At 42.5% G+C, this 15341-nt stretch overlaps 1 long non-coding RNA gene across 2 annotated transcripts in view; it reads left to right on the forward strand.

The window, feature by feature from the left end:
• Window positions 1-15341, forward strand: part of LOC138765387 (uncharacterized) — a 120234-nt gene that overhangs the window by 21254 nt on the left and 83639 nt on the right. The window lies entirely within an intron of this gene.

Here is a 15341-nt window from a genome sequence, read left to right on the forward strand (position 1 = left end):
TATAGAAAAAAAAGGAAAAAAAAAAACCATCAATACACCCATCCCAGCCCCCCATCCTCTACTTATCCTCCACTTAAAATTATACTAAACTACAAAAAAACCTAAAATGCTAAAATACTATAATGAATGTAGATGTATATTAAATTGGATTGCTTTAGGAAACACTCAGATACCGAAAAAATTTCACAAAAAAACATGATTTATTAAGGGAAGACTTCTCTGGTTTGGAGGTTTCAAAGAAATTATTTATTAACTCAAACCTAATGTTCAAGCATACGGGCTCCAAATCTGTAAAAATAGAATATTTACCTCTCAAATTATATGTATTTTTTTCTAATAGAATATAACTTTGAATCTCTGTTTGCCATCTTCCTAATGTTAAAGAAACATTTGATTTCCAAGTAATAGCAATACATTTCCTTGCTACCACCAGAGCTAATTTAACAAATTTCAATTGAAAATCTGATAAATGTAATTTAGGAGTTATATTTTCAAAATTCTCCATCAAAAATAATTCCGGTTTCAACAGAAAAACAACACAGCTCATTAAGTTTAACAATCTATATCTTATTGTCACTTGAAGCCAATTTATTTTGAACCTCTTTTCTTTCTCCTGTGGTCCATTAATCATCTAGCCAAGCATAGTTTTGATCAAGTAAGGTCCACTTACCACACTTCTTATGATAACTAATGGTTCCAGAGCCTTTGGAACATCTAAACCAATCAGCAAATCAATGTCAGAGTTGATTTCACGTAACTTAACATTTTTCAAATGCGCCCATAGTTCAATGTCGTTTTGATGCAACTTGTTTCCTTTATGCACAGGCATAGCCTTCTGAGTGCATACTTCGGAGAATTCACAAAAATCATTACTACCAGTCTAGTGACCTCTAGGCCCAAAACAACATTGGTTTCAACATGTTTTACATAGTTTTCAATAGAATTTTTGTACTTCTTTCTTGAAGATAGGGTCTATGAGAGGAAAGTGTAGGGGGTATATCGTACCTGGGCTCAGGGTCCAAAAAGGGGCCCGGGACTCCCAGGTAAAACTGTGGGGAAAAGTCAGGCAAACCTGGGGAGACAGAGACCTGAGTCATTCAGGTCTCCATCTCCTTGGCTTTGCCAATCTCATCTTCCCTCTTTTTCCCTCATAGCCGCAGCCCATAGCCATGATCTACCTCCCGGACCCCAGGCTAATGAGCTGGCCCATGTGCGGTGGGCCCATAGACAGGGGAATGTTGAGCACTGCTAATGCACAGGCACCTAGTTCTGGTGTGAACAGCAGCAGTCACAATGTTACAATCAATGTCAACTGAAGCATCAATGGCAGCAGACTTTGAAGGTAGGCCATAGTTTTTTGTATTTAATGGTCACCTTGTTGCTGATGCCATTGATGCTTCAGTTAAGAATGGCTCAACAAGCTATTCCTATGGATAACTAGATGCACTTATTTCTTTTCCATGGAGAAAATACATGTCAGAGAAGGGAAACAGGGTGGTTTCCATAATATGGTACTCCCTTCAGCAAGTGAGGCCATTATAATTGTCCTTTCCGTTGCTTTGACCAATATTTTCCATCTTAACAACTGTTACTGGTGATAGCTATGGGCTGTAAACACTGTTCACCTTTCTGTCAAATTTGGAACAGTGGATAAGAACTGTCTGATTGTGGTCACTTCACAGCATTCAATTTCAAAGATCACCTGAGACCTGACAGGCTTGGATTATTTTTCTTGACACTTCTCATTTCACGGGTTAAATGCATAAGACTCAATTTTGTTGAGAAGGTTTGACAGGTCTCAGCATTTCAACTAATAAATAAATTAATAACTTAATAAAGTTCAAATGTGGCACTGTGCATCAATCACATTTTTTTTAAAATCTGAGTTTATAAACTGTGGCATTATTTTAGACTCTACAATATTGTAATATTATTAGGAAAACCCTATATTGGGTCATATAAACCAGTCATTGAATCTGGAACCCAAGCCCATAAGGTTCACAACCAAGGCTTCAAGTTGCATTTCAAAGACTCAAGCAGAGATCTAGAGTACTACTCTGTTATGAAGAGCTGTACTGCCTGAGGAAATGTCTTTTGGGTGAGATGTTAAAGGCCCCTCTAATCTTCCATGTTTATGGCAAAGATATTATAATGTTATTTTAGAGACAATGCACATAAAAAAAATTGTAGATGCTGGAAATCTAAAATTAAAATAGAACTTGCTGGGAATACTCAGCAAGTCAGGTAGCATCAGTGGAAAATGAATTGATGATCTGGGTCAAACAACATTTTTCTGGCTTTTTTTGGTTGAATGAACTTGGATCATTACAACCTTCTAAAGTGCACGACCGATGGTGTACTCTTCTTTGGAGAATATAGTCTGGCATTTGGTGATTCAAACAATTGGAACATTTTAGGACTCATTGAACTGCTCTCCAGATGGATCCCCCATCCTTCAGCAACATGCGCTAAGTATAAAGGAGTGAATGATTTCAAATTCATTATCGAAGAGAATAAGAAATTGCTCAGTTGATTACTGATACATTGAAAGAACATAGAGGAGAAGGGCTCAAGCCTGAAATGTTGGTGATGTATCTTCACCTTTGCTATATGAAGGCACTGTTTGACCTGCTGAGCTTCTCCAGCATTCGTGTGTTTTTTCACTATTCCTCTCAGTGATTGTAGAGCCTATGATAATGGGGAAAATATGGCTGGAAAATACAATGGTGCATGAGCGAAAATACAAGAACAATGCTCAAAAGCCATTCTTTCACCTTACGGTGGTCACCCACTCAAATTATGTGGAAATGAATGCTGTGGAATGCATTCCTGAAGCAATAACCTTTGTCAGAACAATTCAAACTGTATACCATCTGTTCAGATCCAGACCTAAGCAGTGGCCAGATCGTGTTGAATGCATAAAACATTTTGTAGCTCACTTGGCTGGCATTAAATTAGCACCGGAGATATCCTAGAACTAAATTTGATGGCCAAAACAAGAAATTAAGTCAATGGAGTTTTATTATATGTGACATCTTTTGCCTGTGTGTTAAATGCCAGCTGCATGGTACAAAATATTAGCTGGCATAGATATTTGGAACAAGGTCATTCAAGCTAGAGGTGACACAATGGATGTTGAAGTAGCAAACATATAAACTCTCCTCACAGGTCTGACAAAACTTCAAAACATCCATGTGAAATGCAGCCAAATTTGTTGCATCAAACCTAAAGATAGAAATAAAACCCTCTTTTAGAAGTGGTGGAGTTAGGCGCAAAAGGGCCAGGCCTTATGATGACAGCAAACCACTAAGAGGAAATAAACAACGCAAATGAAAAGCCAGAAGATGCCTGCTTCAGAAAGTGTGTGCTTTACATTTTGGTAGGTACTATAGCTGTCCGCTTCGATGCTGCTAAGCAGTTGGCAGAACATTTTGCCTTCTTGTGAAAGCATCTGACCATGTCTGAATGTGATGTGAAGAGAAAAGCTTTATCTTTATCAAAGCAATATCCTGCTGACCTCAATAGTGATGATTTTGGAGAAGAAATACAACATTTACCCTCAATACATAAAGCAAATTTTGTAAATGCACAGTTAAAGCCATTAGATCTGTTGAACTTGTTAACAGAGGACAGACTTGGTAACCTGTTTCAAATGTTTGTGTTAGCTGAAGAATACTATAAACAATTCCAGCAACAGTAGCTTCTGCAGAGAGGCCATTTTAGCAAACTGAAGCTGATTAAGAATTATTTAATGTCTACAGTGTCTTGGGAACGTCTTGTATATTTGACCAAGCTAAATATTGAATCAAACATTGCCAGAATAATTAATTTTCATGCTGTGATTCAAAATTTTTTTTACAGAAGGCCAGGTAAGCTCTTTCTTTAACTAAGCCTGTCTACCTTTTTTAAAAACTTTTTACTAACAATTATGTCTTCTGATGTTCTGATCTGCATTGCAATATAAAAGGATATTTCAATGTGAATTCTTTCTCCTTATCTGTATTGTAGCATAAAAAAAGATGTTCAATACAAATGTGCTTTCTTCTCTCCAATCCTTTTATTTTATTTATATTTATAGAGGGACTATAGGAGCACAAGGCCTCAAATACAGAAAACCAACAGAATGCTCCATTCCTCCCCTCACTCATCTTCCATACCCTTTTTGGCCTTGCAGGCTACAGCTCATTGCCTAAAACCGAAGTGGACAAGAACAGGATGACTAATGGAGAAGGGAAGGGGGCCCAAAATAAACTTTGTACCCCCTGATAAAATTCCTCTCAGAGGCCCTGCTTGAAGGTTAAGCTTATTCATTACCCCTACAGTGCAAAATTACGCAGTGCTTCCTGGGTCAAGAAATGCACAAATGCACAAAGTATGCACAAGTGCAATTACAAGTTTGCAGTTGTATTCACCATTAAGACCATTTGTCATTACTGAAGCTTCAGTGCTGTTTTGATTTGCTTCCTTTCTTGTCGCTTGTTCCTTTTCTGTATTCTTCTTTTCCTGGAAGATATGCATTTTGGGATGTTTTTGACTACATGTGTTGCAGCTAACTCATTTTTTGCAGTTTTTTTTCTGATGGGTCCTTTACACAGACAGCCATTTTCTTTCAGAAAAGTTTTTTTTTCTCACTATGCCCATTCTTTTCCATCTGTGCACTTTTTTCCAAATTATGCTTATCATTACAGAAAAAACATTTTTTCACAACGGGCAAAATTTCATTTTCATTAATTTCTTTATTCACCACTGTCAGTGAAGTGGCATATGTACTTTTTAAAAAAAATTTGGTTGAGGACACGATTTGGACCTTTCAACTTCTTTACTCACTGTTTGTGTACCTTTGATATTTCCATACACTGGATCTGTGACAACATCCTTTTACCATTCTATGAACTTCACGAAATCCTTAAAACTAGCTGTCACATGGTTTCTTTTCTGGTTTTCAACAACTTGACCTCCATAGTTCTCTCATCTGAAAGGGTAATTTATTTACAATGATTACCATATTATTACCACTCTTGAAGGTGGCCAATCTCCTTCATGACACTGCAACATCCTTTAAGAAAGAGGGTAAGCTTGTAAACCCTTTGTGTTATCCGGTCTTGTTGATGACCATGAAAGATTCTTCTGTACATGAGGTGTAGAAATTTTATACTTATTGCCAAAATGCTTCTTTAGTAACGACTTGGCCTGTTTGAATCCTTCATTCAGAGCCATATGCTGGCAATTCTATACAAGAAATTGTGGTGGTCCATTTGTTAACTTCTGTAAATAATATAAACAATCCTCCGAGTTTTGACAATCATTTTCAATACTGCTTTCAAAGCTTTTCATAAATGCCTCGACTTCAAGTGGGTCACCATCAAAAACTAAAATCTTTCTATTGGGCAGAGAAGAGAGTCTGTAACTGAATTAATGATGCAGCCATTTAATTTTGTCTTGTCATGTCTGGGTGTACGTTACTTTGTTAACCCAGATTTCTATTACCTGCTGGGAGTGGGTGGTATTCTCCTACATAAGATGGCAGTGGCCTAATATTCAGTCCAGTGGGGCCATCATTGGGGTTTGAGTTCTGGCACCACCATGCCTTTATAACCTTTCTAGTTCATTACCAAGTAGGCAGGCCCCTCCAGCCCGGGTAAGAAACCTGCATAGGAGAAGGCCACTCCGATATAAAACCTACGACCCAAGGACCTCGCTGCCACGTCCCAGCTTGCTTGGCCACGGCACACGAACCATGGGTGTAAAGGGTGGGGCCAGTACTGCGCACACTGCACTCCACCTAAAAGCTCCTTTGCGCAGGCCTGAGGACAGGTCCACGTCCTCCCCCTCTACGTCCTCCCCCTCAAAAGATGCTCACAAACTCAAGCTAGCATGCTGGAACATCAGAACCATGCTAGACAAGGCTGACAACCACCGACCTGAACGTCGGTCTGCCCTCATTGCACATGAACTCCTCAGACTTGACATCGACATAGCCGCTCTCAGTGAAGTCCGCCTGGCAGATATAGGCAGCCTCCAAGAACGCGGCGCGGGCTACACACTCTACTGGTCTGGCAAGCCTTCGGATGAACGACGCCTATCTGGTGTAGGCTTCATGGTCAAGAGCTTCATTGCCTCCAAACTCGAAAACCTTCCGACAGGCCTCTCGGACCGAATCATGTCCATGCGACTCCCCCTTCAAAACAAGCGTCACATCACCCTCATCAGTTTCTATGCTCCAACCCTCCAGGCGGAACCAGCAGAAAAGGACAAGTTCTACACCGACCTGCGCAACCTCATCCAACGCACCCCTACAGCCGACAAGGTTGTCATCCTGGGCGACTTCAACGCTCGTGTCGGCAAAGACTCAGAAACCTGGCCAGGAATCCTGGGCAAGCATGGCGTCGGCAAGTGCAACGACAATGGGTGCCTCCTGTTGGAGCTCTGTGCAGAACAGTGGCTTGTCATTACAAACACCGTTTTTCAACAGAGGGACAGCCTTAAGACCACCTGGATGCATCCCCGATCCAAACACTGGCACCTCCTGGACTACATCCTGGTGCGAGAAAGTGACAAACGAGATGTGCTCCACACCAGGGTCATGCCTAGCGTGGAATGCCACACTGACCACTGGCTGGTTCGCTGCAAGCTCAACCTTCACTTCAAGCCAAAGCCCAGGAACAATAAAGCCCCCAGAAAGAGGTTCAATGTTGGAAACTGTAAGGTAAAACATCATGAGATGGGAATGTGTAGGGAGTTACCCTGTACAAGGCTGTAAGAAGAAGGGGAGGTGTCCTTGTACTCCTGTTAGGTAAAACATCATGAGATGGGAATGTACAGGGCTGTAACAAGATGTGAATGCATCCTTGTACTTACAAGATAAGAGAGACATTGATGGATTGAGAGGCAGGAAGCTAGCAGGGAAAGGATAGCAACAGTTTTAGTCATTGGACAAGTAATGATATGATGATGTTCTAAGCACATATCCAAGGGTATAAAAAATCACCATTTTGCTGATAACGGCAGAATGCATTCTCCGACTAACATGGTTGGTCGCAAGTGTTACAATCCGGTAATAAAGAACAAAGAACCCTGATTTCGACTCAGCCTGGTGTTTGTCTCACTCATTCATGAACAAAGCAGACCTAACAAAACCTGCAGTCAGACGAAGCGAGAGGAAACTTCCAGGCAAACCTCAAAGCAAAGCTCGACGATGCAACCCGCCTCACAGACCCGTCCCCTGAAACCCTCTGGGATCAGTTGAAGACTACCATACTGCAATCCACTGAAGAGGTACTGGGCTTCTCCTCCAGGAAAAACAAGGACTGGTTTGACGAAAACAGCCAGGAAACCCAGGAGCTGCTGGCAAAGAAGCGAGCTGCCCACCAGGCTCACCTTACAAAGCCGTCCTGTCCAGAGAAGAAACAAGCCTTCCGTCGCGCATGCAGCCATCTTCAGCGCAAACTCCGGGAGATCCAAAATGAGTGGTGGACTAGCCTCGCCAAACGAACCCAGCTCAGCGCGGACATTGGCGACTTCAGGGGTTTCTACGAGGCTCTAAAGGCTGTATACGGCCCCTCACCCCAAGACCAAAGCCCGCTGCGCAGCTCAGACTGCAAAGTCCTCCTCAGCGACAAGATCTCCATCCTCAACCGATGGTCAGAACACTTCCAATCTCTTTTCAGTGCCAACCGCTCAGTCCAAGATTCCGCCCTGCTCCAGCTCCCTCAACAGCCCCTAAGGCTAGAGCTGGATGAGGTTCTCACCCTGGATGAGACATATAAGGCAATCGAACAACTGAAAAGTGGCAAAGCAGCAGGTATGGATGGAATCCCCCCAGAGGTCTGGAAGGCTGGCGGCAAAACTCTGCATGCCAAACTGCATAAGTTTTTCAAGCTTTGTTGGGACCAAGGAAAACTGTCTCAGGATCTTCGTGATGCCACCATCATCACCCTGTACAAAAACAAAGGCGAGAAATCAGACTGTTCAAACTACAGGGGAATCACGTTGCTCTCCATAGCAGGCAAAATCTTCGCTAGGATTCTACTAAATAGAATAATACCTAGTGTCGCCGAGAATATTCTCCCAGAATCACAGTGCGGCTTTCGCGCAAACAGAGGAACTACTGACATGGTCTTTACCCTCAGACAGCTCCAAGAAAAGTGCAGAGAACAAAACAAAGGACTCTACATCACCTTTGTTGACCTCACCAAAGCCTTCGACACCGTGAGCAGGAAAGGGCTTTGGCAAATACTAGAGCGCATCGGATGTCCCCCAAAGTTCCTCAACATGATTATCCAACTGCACAAAAACCAACAAGGTCAGGTCAGATACAGCAATGAGCTCTCTGAACCCTTCTCCATTAACAATGGCGTGAAGCAAGGCTGTGTTCTCGCACCAACCCTCTTTTCAATCTTCTTCAGCATGATGCTGAACCAAGCCATGAAAGACCCCAACAATGAAGACGCTGTTTACATCCGGTACCGCATGGATGGCAGTCTCTTCAATCTGAGGCGCCTGCATGCTCACACCAAGACACAAGAGCAACTTGTCCGTGAACTACTCTTTGCAGACGATGCCGCTTTAGTTGCCCATTCAGAGCCAGCTCTTCAGTGCTTGACGTCCTGCTTTGCGGAAACTGCCAAAATGTTTGGCCTGGAAGTCAGCCTGAAGAAAACTGAGGTCCTCCATCAGCCAGCTCCCCACCATGACTACCAGCCCCCCCACATCTCCATCGGGCACACAAAACTCAAAACGGTCAACCAGTTTACCTATCTCGGCGGCACCATTTCATCAGATGCAAGGATCGACAATGAGATAGACAACAGACTCGCCAAGGCAAATAGCGCCTTTGGAAGACTACACAAAAGAGTCTGGAAAAACAACCAACTGAAAAACCTCACAAAGATAAGCGTATACAGAGCCGTTGTCATACCCACACTCCTGTTCGGCTCCGAATCATGGGTCCTCTACCGGCACCACCTACGGCTCCTAGAACGCTTCCACCAGCGTTGTCTCTGCTCCATCCTCAACATCCATTGGAGCGCTTTCATCCCTAACGTCGAAGTACTCGAGATGGCAGAGGTCGACAGCATCGAGTCCACGCTGCTGAAGATCCAGCTGCGCTGGATGGGTCACGTCTCCAGAATGGAGGACCATCGCCTTCCCAAGATCCTGTTATATGGCGAGCTCTCCACTGGCCACCGTGACAGAGGTGCACCAAAGAAAAGGTACAAGGACTGCCTAAAGAAATCTCTTGGTGCCTGCCACATTGACCACCGCCAGTGGGCTGATAACGCCTCAAACCGTGCATCTTGGCGCCTCACAGTTTGGCGGGCAGCAACCTCCTTTGAAGAAGACCGCAGAGCCCACCTCACTGACAAAAGACAAAGGAGGAAAAACCCAACACCCAACCCCACCCAACTAATTTTCCCCTGCAACCGCTGCAACCATGTCTGCCTGTCCTGCATCGGACTTGTCAGCCACAAACGAGCCTGCAGCTGATGTGGACTTTTTACCCCCTCCATAAATCTTCGTCCACGAAGCCAAGCCAAAGAAAGAAAAAAGTTCATGACCAAGTATGTCTTGTGACTGTAGCACTGGCTCAGCACCATACCTTAACCTGTCTAGTTTAGGACTATATGCATCTTTTGACCGTAGCACTGGCTCAGCCTTTGTATTGAACTTTTTATGTTGTCCTTCCTCAAAATGTGACACTTCAGATAATTTTCTTTGAGCACCAGATACCATTGAGTCTTCTAGTGCCCTGATCCTGGCCTGAATAACAACAATTCTTTTGTCCAGTTCCAGAAGCTCCTTTTGTCTATTTAGCCACACTTCCTCTCTGCTTAGATGCTTCTCCTGCAGCTCCCGTTCCTTCCGCAGCTGCTGCCATTTCTGCTCCGCTTCTTTTCGTAGTTGCTCCCATGTTATTCTTAACTGCTCCTCCTGCTTTTCAAAGTCCAATTTAATTCAAAGCATTGCTTTTTTTTCCTCCACTTCAAGAGCTGCCATGTCTGCCTGAATCTTTAGATATGTAGATTCAGTACTTAAAGCTCTGGAGCCTGATCTAGAACTCTTCTTACTTCTCCTGATTTCAGCATTTGACACATTATCTTTGGGTCCTATTTCATCGTTTAAATCAGATATTGCCTTCATATCTGACCCTGTCTCCATTTTGAATTGCTCATCCTCCTCACCACCATCTTGTGGCTCAGCTTCACCCTTGTGGCTGATCTTAGATTCTATTAATGATCTTTTGCACTAATTCTGTGGGATCTGTATTCCCAGGTGCTGAAACCTTCTGCTTTTCTATATCCTCATTCAGACTTGCTTGAGGAGTTGCTTTGTTTCTACTTCCATCTAATTGCCACTGTTGCAACTCTCCTTTGCTCTCTGTGACTTTCATTTTCTCGACACATATCTCCTTAGGTGTGGCAGCTTCGGCAGTGGCTCCCATATTATCTATTCAGCTGACCATTGCACTCAGACATCAAATATTCATCACAATAATGCCAAAACCCAAACCGTCCTCAAAGGACAAGTGGCAGTTTCTCCAAACTGTGTTTTAACTTACAATAAACACACAGAAGGAATCCTTTAGTAAGGCTTACCTGCTTCTTTAATGGCCTTGTTGATGCTGTTGATGATCATGCCTCCTTGTTCGAAATGCTTCACTCAGAGCCCATTCGATCCAGTCCAAATTCCAAAACTAATTTCCAACTTTCTATTGTCTTAAATTGTCTTTTATTGACTAATGAGTCAATATTTCCTCTTTTATTGACTAAATAAGGAGACTATCATCCTTTATAATTGTCTGGAGAGACTAGAATGATGTTGTTGTTTATGACTTGTTCAAAAAACATCCATACCAAAGTTGAATTGAGTTTTCCATGGTCTATTAAGCCTTGTATAGGTTACTACATTATTGCAACTTTATTTTATTATACTAAAACAATGATTAAATTATACTTAAAACTGTCAATAAAGGTTTGGCATAAAAATAAACCAAAAAAGGTGACTCAACCGTGGATAACAAGGGAAATTAGAGTCAGCATTAGGTCCAAAGAGAGAGCATATCAATTGGCCAAAAAAAGTACCACAACCGAAGACTGGGAGCAGTTAAAGATGCACCAAAGGAGGACAAAGGGATTAATCAAGAGAGTAAAAATAAATTACGAAAGTAAGCTTGCGGCAAATATAAAAACCGACTGCAAAATCTTTTATAAATATTTCAAGAGGAAAAAATTGGTGAAATCCAGAGTAGGTCCTTTGCAGTCGGAATCAGGGGAATATATAATGGGGGAATAAAGAAATGGCAGAGCAGTTAAATTCTTACTTTAGTTCTGTTTTAACAAGAGAGGATACAAATAACCTCCCAAGGATGTTGGGAAACATAGAGACTAATGCAAGGGAGGAACTGAAAGACATGGTCTTGGGGAAATTGATGGGATTGAAGGCAGATAAATCCCAAGGGCCTGATAATCTACATCTACATTAAGGAAGTGGCCATTCAGATAGCAGATGCTTTAAGAATTATTTTCCAGAACTCGATAGACTCAGGATCAGTACCCATGGATTGGAGGGTAGCTAATGTTACCCCACTATTTAAAAATGGGGATAGAGAAAAAGCGGGGAATTATAGGCCGGTGAGCCTTACATCAGTAGTTGGCAAAATGATGGAATCCATTATTAAGGATGTAATAGCGGAGCATATGACTAGCAGAGAAGGGATCGGACGGAGTCAACATGGATTTACAAAAGGTAAATCCTGCTTGACAAACCTATTGGAATTCTTTGAGATGGTGACAGGTAAAATAGATGGGGGAGAGCCAGTGGATGTGGTGTTCCTGGACTTCCAAAAGGCCTTTGATAAGGTCCTGCATAAACGACTGGCTTACAAAATCAAGGCTCATGGGATTGGGGGAAAAGTATTGATGTGGATTGAGAACTGGCTGGCAGGTAGAAGACAGAGAGTTGGGATAAATGGCTCGTTTTCTGAGTGGCAGGCAGTGACCAGTGGGGTGTCACAGGGATCTGTACTGGGACCCCAGCTGTTCACAATTTACATTAATGATCTGGATGAGGGGATTGGATGTAATATCTCCAAATTTGCAGATGACACTAAGCTAAGAGGGGTTGTGTGCACGGAAGTGGGGGTCAGGAAGCTCCAGTGTGATTTGGATAAATTGGGGGTCTGGGCAGATACATGGCAAATGCACTACAATGTGGATAAATGTGAGGTTATCCACTTTGGTAATACAAACCAGAGGGCAGATTACTATATGAATGGCAATAGATTAAGAGATGGGGAAGTGCATAGAGACCTAGGGGTACTTGTACACCAGTCTCTGAAGGTGAGCATGCAGGTACAGCAGGCGGTTAAAAAGGCAAATGGTATGTTGGCCTTCATATCAAGAGGGTTTGAGTATAGGAACAAGGATACCTTACTGCAGCTGTACAGGGCCTTGGTGAGACCCCACCTGGAGTATTGTGTGCAGTTTTGGTCACCTTATCTAAGGAAGGATGATCTTGTAATGGAGGGAGTGCAGAGGCGATTCACCAGGCTGATACCTGGAAGGGCAGGAATGACTTATGAGGAAAGATTGCCGAAATTGGGATTGTACTCGCTGGAGTTTAGAAGATTGAGAGGGGATCTCATAGAGACATATAAAATTCTGGCAGGACTGGACAGAATGGTTGCAGATGGGATGTTTCCAATGATGGGAAAATCCAGAACCCGGGGCCATGGTTTGAGGATAATAGGCAAACCATTTAGGACCGAGATGAGGAGGAATTTCTTGACCCAGAGGGTGGTGAATCTGTGGAATTCATTGCCACAGAGGGCAGTAGAGGCAGGTTCATTAAATATATTTAAGAGGGAATTAGATCTATTTCTTCAGTATAAAGGTATTAAAGGTTACGGAGAGAAGGCGGGGACGGGGTACTGAACTTTAAGATCAGCCATGATCTCGTTGAATGGCAGAGCAAGCTCGAAGGGTCGAATTACCTACTCCTGCTCCTATCTTCTATATTTCTATTTCAAATCCTTCCATCTTGGCAGAACAAAAACAAATCAAAAACTGAACTGCATTTCTTAAACATGCAGAGGGAGACCTTGGCTCAGAATATGTTTCTATGAAGACTCTCAAAGAATGTAAGCAATGTCTACACAGACTTGCAGAATTTGAATTTTAACCCTAACAATGGGAATCAGATTAGTTCTGATCATGGGAAATCATGGAAACACAGTCAGAGGGTTTCCCAGGATGGAAGGAGACACTTTTCTCTCTAATGTGTCCATATGTCTCACAATTATGACTCACAAATGTAAGTTTTTTGAAGAGATGACCAAGAAGATTGGTGAGGTCCAGGTGGAGGACTTTGACAAGATACCACATGGTAAGATTATCTAGAAGATTAGACAACGTGATCCTGGATGAGCTGACCAATTGAATTGAACTTTGGTTTGAGGATGATACTGGAGGCTTGTTTTCCAGATTATACACTTGTGACCAGAGGTATGCTGCAGGTAAAGGTGTCAGGTCCACCAATTACATTAACAACTTGGAAAAAGATTTAGGTAGCATGGTTTGTCGAAGTACTCGAGATGGCAGAGGTCGACAGCATCGAGTCCACGCTGCTGAAGATCCAGCTGCGCTGGGTGGGTCATGTCTCCAGAATGGAGGACCATCGCCTTCCCAAGATCGTGTTCTATGGCGAGCTCTCCACTGGCCTCCGTGACAGAGGTGCACCAAAGAAAAGGTACAAGGACTGCCTAAAGAAATCTCTTGGTGCCTGCCACATTGACCACCGCCAGTGGGCTGATATCGCCTCAAACCGTGCATCTTGGCGCCTCACAGTTTGGCGGGCAGTAACCTCCTTTGAAGAAGACCGCAGAGCCCACCTCACTGACAAAAGGCAAAGGAGGAAAAACCCAACACCCAACCCCAACTAACCATTTTTCCTCTGCAGCCGCTGCAACCGTGTCTGCCTGTCCCGCGTCGGACTTGTCAGCCACAAACGAGCCTGCAGCTGACGTGGACTTTTACCCCCTCCATAAATCTTCGTCCGCGAAGCCAAGCCAAAGACATTCGAGGATGACACTAAAATTAGTGGTGAAATATATGAAAAGGGTTTCCTAAAAATGCAATGGGATCTTGATCAGCTTGGTAAATCAGTTGAGGAATGGCAAATCAAATTTAATTCAGATAATTGTGAAGTGTTGCATTTTGCTCAGTGAAATCAAGACAAGGCTTACACAGAAAGTGGAGAGGGAAAGATATCTTGGGTTATGAGCATATATTTTTCCGAAAGTGACAATGTGGATCAAAAAGGTGCTGAAGAAGACACATAATACTTGTTGTTTCATCAGGCAGTGAGTACAATATTTGGGACATCATGTTAGATTAGTGGTTTTCAAACCACTCCCCTAAACTCACATTGCACCTTTAGCAATCCCAATGCCATAAGTGCTCTGTGATTAGTAAGGGATTGTTTAAGGTGGTATGTGGGTGGAAAGAATAAGTTTGAAAACAACTGTTTTAATCATACCTAATTGACTCGTTATGTGCACGGTTTCCTAACTCCAAAGGAAATGCGCCAATGAAATTTTTCCTCAAGCAAAATATTTCAGTAACAATTTGGTCTCGAGCAGTGATTCTCAACCTTTCCTTCCCACCCACCTTAAGCAATCCCTTACTATAGGTGGAAAACAACTGTGATCTGTACAAAATATTTATAAAGCAGTATATGGAGCATCATGTGCAATCCTAATCACTGAATGAAAGGAAAAACGTCAATAAGCTGAAAAGGGTGCAGAAAAATAATAATGTGACAATAATGTCTCTTCTATTATTTTGGGAGCATTTCCAGTCATAGAAACAGATATTCCTTTCCCTGATAGTGGATAGCAGTGGGTGAAATGCATTTATCTCTGCAGGGTACTGATTTTTCAAACTGGGAGCTGGCACATTTCTTGCCTCAGCCAGATGTGACATCAAAAAAAAAGACATCTTTGGAAATTCATCTTTGTGAGATGATCATAAAGATGCTATTCAGTCATATCAGCATGTTCTCCTTTCCTCGGGAATTTATTCCATTATGATCAATAGAATTGAGGCTGGCCTGATTTTGCTCATATGATTATATGGTTCATTGACCACCAGTGCTATTGATGGGATGATTTAGTAAGAGATAAGAATAGATTTTTCCAGTGCATTTTTTTCTTTATTAGGACATAGAAAATAGAATACTACAGCTCAGTGCAGGCTCTTCAGCCCTCGATGTTATGCCGATCTATATATTCCTGAAAAAAAGTACTAAATCCTTCATACCCTGTAACCCTCCATTTTTCTTCC

The sequence above is a fragment of the Narcine bancroftii genome, chromosome 1 (assembly GCF_036971445.1).
Source record: "Narcine bancroftii isolate sNarBan1 chromosome 1, sNarBan1.hap1, whole genome shotgun sequence".
NCBI classification, from domain to species: Eukaryota; Metazoa; Chordata; class Chondrichthyes; order Torpediniformes; family Narcinidae; genus Narcine; species Narcine bancroftii.